A 12,398-nucleotide genomic window follows, 5' to 3' on the forward strand; every position below is an offset into this window, starting at 1 on the left:
ATATTTTCCAAAAGTATATTTCCAGCTAGTTTACAACTTATCCATGATAAATCATCCAAGTTGTAACCCACAATAGTAACCATAAAATTTAAGTAGTGTGCTGTATTTTATCTTATCGAGTATCGACCAAGTATTACTTAAAATATGCAATCTTTTATACATGGTCGTTAATCGTTATATACATAAATAATTGATAAAGAGTTTTCATGTACTCCGTATAATATTTAGCTTTTAGCTTCAATATATATTTCCGAATATTATTATTATCATTATTGTTATTTAATTATAGAAGTTCATCAAGTAGGATGTAAGTTAGCCTTTCAAAGTGTTTAGAACAATATTTGTTTTAAATTAACAAATCATTAATCTTTAAAACGTGGGACAAAAACAGTTATTTTAAATGGCCCATCATTCACTACTTCATGACTGGTCCAAAATCCTCCAGCCAACCCACCCGTTGAGAGACTGGGACCGCTATGACGTGTCCCCGTGCTGGAGTCCGAACCTAATTCGTCTGTTGTTCTCTGTTTGCTGAGAGTCCGATTTCTGTTATTTTTCTTGAATAATCTTATGTAATACGAACCAAATTGGACCATGGCTATGTGTACCTTTTTTATTATTAGTAACTTTTATAAGACATGTAGAACCAGAATGCAGAACAATGACATAGTATATATCTAATATACTACAAGCATAAGCAGCTAAAACCATAAAAAATTAAAGTTATTACAACTATTTAGTCGGTACTCACAACAAAATTAATATAAAACATACATAAATGCAATTTAGATCGAAAAAAGAAAATGAAGACCAACTTTAGCTTGAAACAAAATGCAGAAGCATAGAATGTTTAAAAGGTACCTTTAAACCTACTTACTCACCTTGGCCCGGATAGAACAGAAGCCAACAATGGTGTTAAATCTTTTTCTTTGTTGTTGTTTCTTTGTAGTCTTGGACCCGTGAAGTTATAATCCAGGTTTGATTCAATGTCCATTCCTCCTTCTAACACCTTAACCACCGATGACATTGAAGGCCTTCGGGTATAATCCGTCTGTAAACACCATGAAGCCATCTTCCACATCTCCACAACCTCTATACCATGAATTTGCATATCTTTAACCGTGTCTAACAATGTTTGTTGCTCCCAACATTTTTGGAAAGCACGGAGTAAGTGCCAACTTTCTTCTGGCACAAGATCTCTAACATAACTATTCCAAAGCTATACACGTCCACCTTTTCAGTAATAACTGAGCTCAACCATTCTGGAGCCAAATACCCACGGGTTCCTCTCATTGTGACTTGGGTTTGATTTCTATCTATGAGCTTAGACAACTCGAAATCAGATACTTTGGCGTTAAAATAGTCATCTAAGAGTATGTTTTGAGGTTTAATGTCGAGGTTGGATGATTATCAACCAGATGAGAAATGTCCCGTGTCAGGAGTCAACTCACTAGTTGTGTTGGTCTTCTTCCAGATGGGAATGAGTCAAACGAGTAATTTGACACGTACTGATGCTAGGAACAACCACGGTAAGAATGGGTTGATAGAAATGACCATTTTACCCTTTGCTGTAATCCAACACCCAAGAATGAGAATATTGAGATGATCCTCAAGTTCCAAGTTTTTCGAAAAAATTCCGCGAACCAAATGCTGATAGCTGCTCACATATAGACAAAGGTAGTCAAAACTTCTGATGACTCGGTTGATTGGAATCAAGAGGCTGAAATACCAAGACAGATAGACTTACAAAACTTCAGCATCATACAAAAGAACGGGAGCGAGCTGACCACGTCTAGTCTTCCCACAAACCACAGCAATCCACAAAACAATGTACAATAAATTAAAACACAACCCATAACAACCACTAATTTGAACATCAATATATAATTATAACCAAATGATTACATGGAGCATACATAAGAAACAATATTAAACCTGGGCAACTTATACCATGACTGTATCAGGGAACAAGAAGTGCGTACCATCAACGACTATATAAAAATTATTTATTACCAACATTAGTTCAGCTGCTATAGGAACAGAAAAAAAAAACATTAAACAAACTACATAGAAATCACCCACAAGAAATTCATGGCTACTTATCTTGGCCCGGAGAGAAGAGATGGCGACAATCGTGTGAAATTTTTCTCATCTTCAACTGCTATTTCTTGAATTCTTGGATCTATGAAGTTGTAATCCAAGTTTGATTCAACATTCATTCCTCCTTCTAACACCTTAACCACCTCCGACATTGAAGGCCTTCTTTTAAAATTTGTTTGTAAACACCATGCAGCCACTTTCATCATCTCAACCACGTCGGTACTATGTGCCTGCATATCTTCACTATGTGTGTCAACCATATCTAACAATGTTTCATGCTCCCAGCGTTTCTGAAAGACAAAGAGCAAGTGCCAGCTTTCTTCTGGTTGGGATCTATCGAAATTTTTTCTGCCACATAGGATCTCTAGGAGAACAATCCCAAAGCTGTATACATCCACCTTTTCTGTGATAATTGAGCTCCACCATTCTGGAGCAATATAGCCTGGTGTTCCTTTTATGGTAGTCATCACTTCGGTTTGAGTTTTGTCAATGAGCTTAGATAAACCAAAGTCAGATACTTTGGCATTGAAATCGATGTCTAGAAGTATGTTTTGTGGTTTGATATCAAGATGCACAATCTTTTGCCTACAATCTTCATGGAGATATGCTAAACCTTTTGATATATCAAGAATGATTTTCTTCCTGCATTCCCATTCAAGTATTTGCTCCCGAACTCCATGGTAAATCCACTTATCTAATGACCCGTTACTCATGAAATCATACACTATAAATCTTTGTGATTTCCGTGTACAGAATCCATGAAGTCTAACCAGGTTTACATGGTGAATGCTGCCAATGGATTGAACCTCAGCTAGGAATGATTTCTTAACGTGTGAAAGGCCTTCAAGGCATTTTACTGCAATCTTGGTACCATCTCCGAGAGTCCCTTCAAAAACTGATCCAAATCCTCCTTCACCAAGCTTTTTACTAAAATTCTCGGTGGCGATTCTTAACTCTTCATAAGGAAACCGAGTCGGCATTCCTGGCACTTGATCTAAATACTCTTCCTCCGTTTCAGTATCCCTATTCCGTTTGTGGACTATGTACACTATAAACCCTATGCCCACAACAAGCACAAGCACAAAACTTCCAACCGTATAGCCTACAACTCTTGCAACTTGATGTGATCTTACGTTTTGGACTTTTATGAAAGCTAAAGCATTAATACGTATGGATTTGCGGTCTTCATTGTAAATATCTCCGAAGGTAAAAAACATTCTCCACTTGAAGCATTTGAATAATACTGAAAAAAAGCTGCTTTACATGAGCAATTGTTTAGACATGCTTGTTTGCAAGTATTCATATTCACCCTCTTCAAGTCAGGGTCAGTCGAGGTTTCGGCGGTGAAGTAGCTGACATTCTTAAGTGTGATAAAATGTTGATGTTGTGTAGAGTCACATTTGAGTGGATTAACCTCATAACAACCCTGGTTGGGTTGCTGATCGTTCACCGGTCTAAAATAATCTGTTTTGGGACAGATACATTGTTGATTAGTCGTGCAAATTGAATTTCTTCCACAAACCAAAGGATAAGTACAATCTCCATCGACCAAACTTTCGGTAAGATCTGTTACTTCTGTACCCCTCGTAAACACTTTCAAATGCCCATCTGGCATCAGTCTCATATATTCGCCTGATGATGCCTCGCCAATCATAAAATCAAGATCACTTGGGTCAGAGGAACGAAAGTATAGTGACAAACTCCCATTGAAGAACATAATGTATCTTCTTTCTTTATTTGTGCCATTGCCATAACCCAACTTACTGTAATAGGCTTGAGGTGGATTTGATTCTATATAACCAAACAGACCTTTATCCGTGACTTGAAGAGAATACATACCTTCTGACAAATTGGTGGAGGAAACGCTAGATATCAGTTTTTGACCTTCATACAACTTTTGGCCGGGTAACAAACAGTCGGTTGGGTCATAAGAAAGAAGAATGCATTGTTCGAACTACCTTCAATAAATTAAGTCAACAGTCCACACTCCAGTTGGCTCAGTAAAGCCATCTTGTTGGGCTGGATTCCAACCACTGTTTGAAGATAGGGAACCGCAACTTTGATAATCATAATAATGATTGGTTGATGAATGTTAGTTTTCATTATAAATGATGATAAAATATATTTCTCAAAATAAATTGAAATTCAACTAAAATAAAATAAGGCTAAAGGGCATGGTTTATCTGAGTCATCCTCTCTCATTCGTCACATTTGCGTCACATCATCTTTTCTTCCATCATTCAACCTCACCCCTCAACTAAAGCTATGGATTATTCTCCATCATTCCATTATTTAATAAAATAAATAATTTATAAGAAAATATAGAAACAAATTATCAAAATGTGGCTGGTTCTTACCCCTCCCCCTTTGAAATGAGGCGCCTAACGATGGCCATTACCCTCATTTCACTACTGAAATGCAAATAAGGGGGTGGTGTTCTAATGAAGTCATTAAAGAAAAGGTGTGCCACATGACCAGTGAAGGTTCTTCACTAAACCACACCCTTTGACCTATTGCTAGATGTGGTGATTAAAAAATGTGAAAACTGGTATTATTTTAATTGATAAATTATGTTTAGTTAAGGGTTCTTAACATGTAACAAATAGTTTCTATTATCTTTACAAAAACTCGAAGATTCGACTAGTTATTGATCTTAAAGTCTGTTAAATAAAATATTGGCTTGAATATTATTGAAGGAATGAGTTACAATGTATAGACATCATAACAAAACCCTAAGTTACCTAATGAGCCCGTTCTAAGACTGAAAAAAAAAGATAAAAACTAATAATAGTTAAGATAAGCATGCTTCGATCGACTTGAAAATCCAAACTTTTGCCAACAAATCCATATTGTACTTGATGTTGCCGTCCATTTTATTTTCTTGTAGAGACATAGATCTTTAATAAAAATATCACAAATTTTGTTGGAATTATAATGTTGCAGTTCATTGGTTTTTGGTTCTCGTAATGATAAACACAATCGGCTAGAGGCAAGGAGACAACCGGTGACCGTAGTTGTTTGTCGCTATGTTGAGGCTAACAAGAGGAAGTCCCTTGGATCCATAGAACAAGACATTAGATCCGAAGATCTACAAAGGAAAATATAAAAGAACGCAAGGTCATGACAGCAGTCAATTAGCGGCGGTCTCTTGGATCCGAAGATCAAGAGACGTAGAGCATGTTTGGGATTGAGTTTGAAAAATGCTTATTGGCTTGTTGGTGTTTTCAAAAAGCCAATAAATTCATACCATTTATACCATTCTTGGTGTTTTCAAAAAGCATGGATGGAATTAGGGGTGGCAACCTTGACCCAAACCATTCCAAATGGGTCAATTTGGGTTGTTTTAAAATTCAAATGGGTTGATTTGGGTCATAGGTTTTAATTAAATGGGTCAAAATGGGTCACTTGAAATTTCACATTCTTATTTTTGGGTCAAAATGGGTTGACAAATTTAACTACATGGGTCGATGTGGGTTAGTGTCTTAAGGAAAAGTGACATGTTCGGGTTGAAACGGGTTTTAGATTGGAACGATATCGGTTTAGGTTTCGGCTCGGATCAGCTTTTGTGCCGACACGAGTTTTAGCACTGGACGGGTTGGGTTTCGGTTTCTTTCGATTTTTCGCGCTAGACGGGTCGATTTTGGTTTCTGATTCGTTTTCGTCGACATTTCGGTTTCGGTTAATTTGTCAGTTTTTTTTTTTGATGAACGAGGATAACGGCGAAAATATTTTAGTTTTTTTACTTTTTTCGTTATTCGTTTATATTTTGAGTTATGATTTTTTTATTGTTTTTTTTTTGAATTTTTTTGAGGAACTTTGATCTTAATAGAAACTATCAAAAAAAAAATTAATAAAAAAATCATAACTCAAAAAATAAAACAAAAACAAAAAATGTAAAAAAACTAAAACGTTTCGTCTGTTGTCCTCGTTCAAAAAAATTCGACAAATTAACCGAAACTGAAAAGTCGACAAAAACGAAACAAAAACATGCTGAAACAAGCTGTTAAGTAATGAAACGAACTGAAAAATCGCTTAAGCAAGCTGTTAAGTGCTGAAACGAACTGAAAAATCGCTTAATCAAGCTATAAATTGCTAAAACGAACTGAAAAATCGCTTAAACGAGCTGTTACGTGCTGAAACGAACTGAAAAATCGCTTAAACGAGCTGTTACGCGATGAAACGAACGGAAAAATCGCTTAAACGAGCTGAAAAATCGCGTAAAAGAGCTGTTACGCGCTGAAACGAACTGAAAAATCGCCTAAACAAGCTGTCACGCGATGAAACGAACTGAAAAATCACCTAAACGAGCTGTTACGGATTGAAACGAACAGAAAAATCGCTTAAACGAGCTGTTACGCGCCGAAACGAACAGAAAAATCGCTTAAACGAGCTGTTACGCGCTGAAACGAACTGAGAAATCGCTTAAACGAGATGTTACGCGCTGAAACGAACTGAAAAATCGCCTAAACGAGCTGTTACAAGCTGAAACGAACTGAAAAAGCGCTTAAACGAGCTGTTACGCGCTGAAAAAAACTGAAAAATCGCTTAAACGAGCTGTTACGCGATGACCAAACTGAAAAATCGCCTAAACGAGCTGTTACAAGCTGAAACGAACTGAAAAAGAGCTTAAACGAGCTGTTACGCGCTGAAACGAACTGAAAAATTGCTTAAACGAGCTGTTACGCGATGAAACGAACTGAAAAATCTCCCAAATGAGCTGTTACAAGCTGAAACGAAGAGTAAAAGTGTTTAAACGAGCTGTTACGCGCTGAAACGAACTGAAAAATCGCTTAAACGAGCTGTTACGCGCTGAAACGAACTGAAAAATCGCCTAAACGAGCTGTTACGTGATGAAACGAACTGAAAAATTGCTAAAACGAGCTGTTACGCGATGAAACGAACTAAAAAATCGCCTAAACGAGCTATTACGCGCTGAAACGAACTGAAAAATCGCTTAAACGAGCTGTTGCGCGCTGAAACGAACTAAAAAATCGCTTAAACGAGCTGTTACGCGCTGAAACGAACTGAAAAATCGCTTAAACGAGCTGTTACGCGCTGAAACGAACTAAAAAATCGCTTAAACGAGCTGTTACACGCTGAAACGAACTGAAAAATCGCTTAAACGAGCTGTTACGCGTTGAAACGAAATGAAAAATCACTTAAACGAGTTTTGACCCAAACCCGTTTTGACACGTTCCAACCTTGACCCGTTCTAACCCGAACCTGTTGACCCTAACCCGTTCCAACTCGAACCAAAACAACCCTTTTTATAAGTGACTCGTTTCGATCCTAACCCCTTTCGACCCTAACCCGTTTCAACCCTAACCCGTTTCGACCCAACCCAACCCATTTGCCACCTCTAGATGGAATGGATGGTAGACGTGAGCTTCGTCCCAAGATTCTCTCCTGGACAGTTTAGCCCAATGTTTTTGGTTCCTCAAACGAGTCATCAGAAGTTCTGACTACCTTCGTCTATGTGTGAGCAGCTATCAGCGTCTGGTTCGCAGAATTTTTTTGAAAAACGTGGAACTTGAGAATCATCTCAATATTCTCATTCTTGGGTTCTGGATTACATCAAGGGGTAAAATGGTCATTTCCATCAACCCATTCTTACCGTGGTTGTTCCTAGCATCAGTACGTGTTAGACTACACGTTTGACTCATTCCCATCCGGAAGAAGACCAACACAACTAGTGAGTTGACTCCCGACACGGGACTTTTCTCATCTGGTTGATAATCATCCAACCTCGACATTAAACCTCCAAACATCCTCCTAGATGACAATTTCAATGCCAAAGTATCTGATTTCGGGTTATCTAAGCTCATAGAATGGTTGAGCTCAGTTATCACTGAAAAGGTTGATGCGTATAGCTTTGGAATAGTTCTGTTAGAGATCTTGTGCGGAAGAAAGAATTTTGACCGATCTCTGTCTGAAGAAAGTTGACCGATCTTGTGATGAAAGTGGAACATGATGTCATCAACCAATATCATATCACCGAAAAGTGGTTTTATTGTGTCGGGAAATAAAAACAAGGTAACATCCTCCTAAAATAACAATGACAAAAGCAAGTCTCTCACAATTTTAACGAGCGATATAAGTTTTATCAAATTCTTACATAGCGTGATAAAACATAGGGTGGCTCGGGCATAGGGCGATGTGGATGACCGGTTGGAACACTTAATTTTCGGGGGCACAAATTTTTTTTATATTATTTCTATGAAAAATATAAATGTATATTTAATGTTTTACTTTAATTGTATTGGTCTAGTGGTAGGTAAAGTGGTATGACTTCCAATTAAAAGGTTGCAAGTTTTAGTCTCACTTGAGACATTTCTAAGTTTAATTTTATACATTGAGTTTTTACACAACCTAAATCATAACCATGTAAGCCCATTTAAAAATTTAATTGTTTAAACCAAACAAAAAATCCATTTACATAAGACTTAAATTTTTTTTTGCTTATAATATTTTGTTACTCGTTAGAGTCTACGGGCCTTTTTATTTCGGCTCGACCGAGGCATATAAATTTTTGGAGACGACCATGCATACTTAACATATTTTCCGAAAGTATATTTCCGGCTAGTTTACAGCTTATCCATGATAAATTATCCAAGTTGTAACCCACAATAGTAATCATAAAACTTAAAGTATGCAAACGTTTTATATATGGTCGTTATATACATAAATAATTGATAAGAATTTTCATGTATAATATTTAGCTTTTAGCTTCAATATATTTCCGAATATTATTATTATTATTATTATTATTATTATTATTATTATCATAATTGTTATTTAATTATAGAAGTTCATCAAGTGGGATGTAAGTTAGCCTTTCAGAGTGTTTAGAACAATATTTGTTTTAAATTAACAAATCATTAATCTTTAAAACGTGGGACAAAAACAGTTATTTTAAATTGGCCCATCATTCACTACTTCATGACTTGGTCCAAAATCCTCCCGCCAACCCACCCGTTGAGAGACTGGGACCGTTATGACGTGTCCCCGTGCTGGAGTCCGAACCTAATTCATTTGTTGTTCTCTGTTTGCTGAGAGTCCGATTTCGGTTATTTTCTTGAATAATATTGGACCATGGCTATGTGTACCTTTTTGTTATTAGTAACTTTTGTTTAAGACATGTAGAACCAGAATGCAGAACAATGACATAGTATATATTTAATAACTACAAGCATAAGCAGCTAAAACCATAATAATTTAAAGTTATTACAACTATTTAGTCGGTACTCACAACAAAATTAGTATAAAACAAACATAAATTCAATTTAGATCGAAAAAAGTCAATGAAGACCAACTTTAGCTTGAAACAAAATGCAGAAGCATAAAAATGTTTCACAGGAACCTTTAAACCTACTTATTCACCTTGGACCAGATAGAACAGAAGCCAATAATGGTGTTAAATCTTTTTCCTGGTTGTTGTTTCTTTGTAGTCTTGGACCCGTGAAGTTATAATCTAGGTTTGATTCAATGTCCATTCCTCCTTCTAACACCTTAACCACCGATGACATTGAAGGCCTTCGGGTATAATTCCTCTGTAAACACCATGAAGCCATCTTCTTCATCTCCACAACTTCTATACCATTTATTTGCATATCTTTAACCGTGTCTAACAATGTTTCTTGCTCCCAACATTTTTGGAAAACACGGAGTAAGTGCCAACTTTCTTCTGGCAGAGATCGGTCAAAATTCTTTCTTCCACACAAGATCTCTAACAAAACTATTCCAAAGCTATACACATCAACCTTTTCAGTGATAACTGAGCTCAACCATTCTGGAGCCAAATACCCAGGGGTTCCTCTCATTGTAGTCATCACTTGGGTTTGATTTCTATCTATGAGCTTAGATAACCCGAAGTCAGATACCTTGGCGTTAAAATAGTCATCTAAGAGTATGTTTTGAGGTTTAATGTCGAGGTGGATGATTTTCTGCCTACAGTCTTCATGAAGATATGCTAAACCTTTCGCTATGTCAAGTATGATTTTCTTTCTTTATTCCCATCCAAGTATCTGTTCTTGATTTCCATGGTAGATCCACCTGTCTAAGGACCCGTTACTCATGAAATCATACACGATACATCTTTGTGAATTCCATGTACAAAACCCTCGAAGTCTAACCAGATTCACATGGTGAATGCTGCCAATAGATTGAACCTCAGCTAGGAATGATTTTTTAATGTGTGAAAGGCCTTCAAGTCGTTTCACCGCAATTTTCGAGGTGTCTTTTAGACTCCCTTCGAAAACTGATCCAAATCCTCCTTCACCAAGCTTTTTACTAAAGTTCTCTGTGGTGGTTTTCAGTTCTTCATAAGAAAAACGAGTCGGCATACCTGGAAATTGATCTAAATACTCTTCCTCTATCTCGGCATCCCTTTTTCGCTTGTGGACTACGTACGTAATAAACCCTATGGCCACAGCAAGCATAAGCACAAAACTTCCAATCGTAGAGCCTATAACTATTGCAACATGATGTGATCTAACATTTTGGACTTTTATGAAAGTTGAAGCATTAAAATAACGTTGATCTACGGTCTTCATTGTAAATAGCTCTGAAGGTAAATAACATTCTCCGCTTCAAGCATTTGAAGAATACTGAAAAAAAGCCGCTTTGCATGAGCAATTGTTTAGACATGCTTGTTTGCAAGTCTCCACATCCACCCTTCCATGTCAGCAATAGAGGTGAAGTATTTGGTGTTCTCGAGTTTGATAAATTGTTGATCTTGTGTAGAACTACATGAGAGTTGTGTAATTTGAGAGCATCCCTGATTGGGTTGGCCATCGTTCACTGGTCTGAAGTATTCTTTTAGGGGACAAATACATTGTTGACTAGTCGAGCAAATGCCATTCCTTCCGCAAACCAAAGGATAACCACATTCTCCTACGTAAGTATTTTCAAGAAGATCGGCTACCACCGTCCACCCTTGAGATTTCCATTCAAACACATTAAATGCCCATCGGGCATAAGTTTCATATACTGAATTGATAATGCTCGTTGTATGGAAATCACATCAACAGGATCACTTTGCTCGTAAGAATCTATGAAGAATGACAAACTCTCATTCAAGAACATAATGTTTCTTCTTCCTTTATTTGCATCATTGACATATGCATAGTCAAACATATTGTAATAGGCTTGAGGTGGGTTTGATTCAACATAAGCAAACACACCTTTATCCGTGACTTGAAGAGAATACATACCTTCCTGACCTGATGAATTGGTTAACAAAACACTAGATTTGAGTTTTTGACCTTGAGACATCTTTTGGCCAGGTAACAAACAGTCTGTTGGGTAATCAAAAGATTACCAAACCACCAAGTTTTGGTGATCGAATAACACCAGATTTCCGGTATCTGTTAAGTTCATGCCAGCAACCGATTTTCCTGCAGTGTCGGTGGTCCAGACTATGCTTCCATCACCATCCTTTCGTATCAAGTCTCCGTCTTGAGTGAAATTTAAAATCGCATTATCCCTGACCAGATGATCTCCATTGCCTGACCAAACGACTTCAGACTTCCAGCTAAATTCGTTGGTTCCAGAAACAAATACGGCAAAGATGTAAGTAGCACGGTTTTCTTCATTGAAGTCGCAAAAGGCTACACAGAAGAAGCCACAAGCGAATTGAGCTACATTGGTTCCTCTTAAGAGCATGGGTTGGCCATACGAGTCGTTGTTGGTCCATGTGGTGGAAAGATTTGTTGTGGGATATGATCCAAAAGGATGAACAGTGGGTGACAACAAGAGAATTAGAGTAAAAGCAAAGATGAAACTAGAATTAATCCTCATGGTTGATGGATGGACACTGAAAGGATGAAGAGTTAATGCATGATTCAAATATCCAATTTGTTAGTTGGAGACTTGGACCAACCAATGCCACTAGTTGACCTGGAGTTACAACTTCGATGATTCTACAAACATTGTCACAAACCTAATTCAACGCAATCCATTTAGTCATACAAACTATTCTCATATCATCACTTAACTAAGTTAACTTTTGAAGAGGTAGGTCCCAGCAGAGCCCAGTTGGACCCGCAAGACTCACCTTGAATAGGGACGTCTGCGCAATAACCAACTGCTCCAGCAGGGCCCACCATGCTCAGAGAACCTTATGCGCAGTACGCCAGCTGTACCCGCAGGGAAAGCCTCCCAATGGCGAAGTACCCCGCCTGTTCCCGCAGCTGCGGATACAAGCCATCAGGGAAGGCTACCCGCAATAACAGCAAGGCTACACGCACAAGGCATTCGCTACTTCAGTAGTCACATGAAGGAATGAGCAAGGCGGGAAT

The 12,398-nt window shown here is 37.6% G+C and overlaps 1 pseudogene; it reads right to left on the reverse strand.

Moving 5' to 3' along the window:
- Positions 1-1,358: 1,358 nt before the first annotated feature.
- Positions 1,359-11,951, reverse strand: LOC143616182 (uncharacterized; annotated as a pseudogene).
- Positions 11,952-12,398: the final 447 nt, after the last annotated feature.

The sequence above is a fragment of the Bidens hawaiensis genome, unplaced genomic scaffold (genome assembly GCF_021521415.1).
Source record: "Bidens hawaiensis isolate Kalapana, Puna unplaced genomic scaffold, B.hawaiensis_p1.1 tig00046147_1, whole genome shotgun sequence".
In the NCBI taxonomy this organism is placed as follows: Eukaryota; Viridiplantae; Streptophyta; class Magnoliopsida; order Asterales; family Asteraceae; genus Bidens; species Bidens hawaiensis.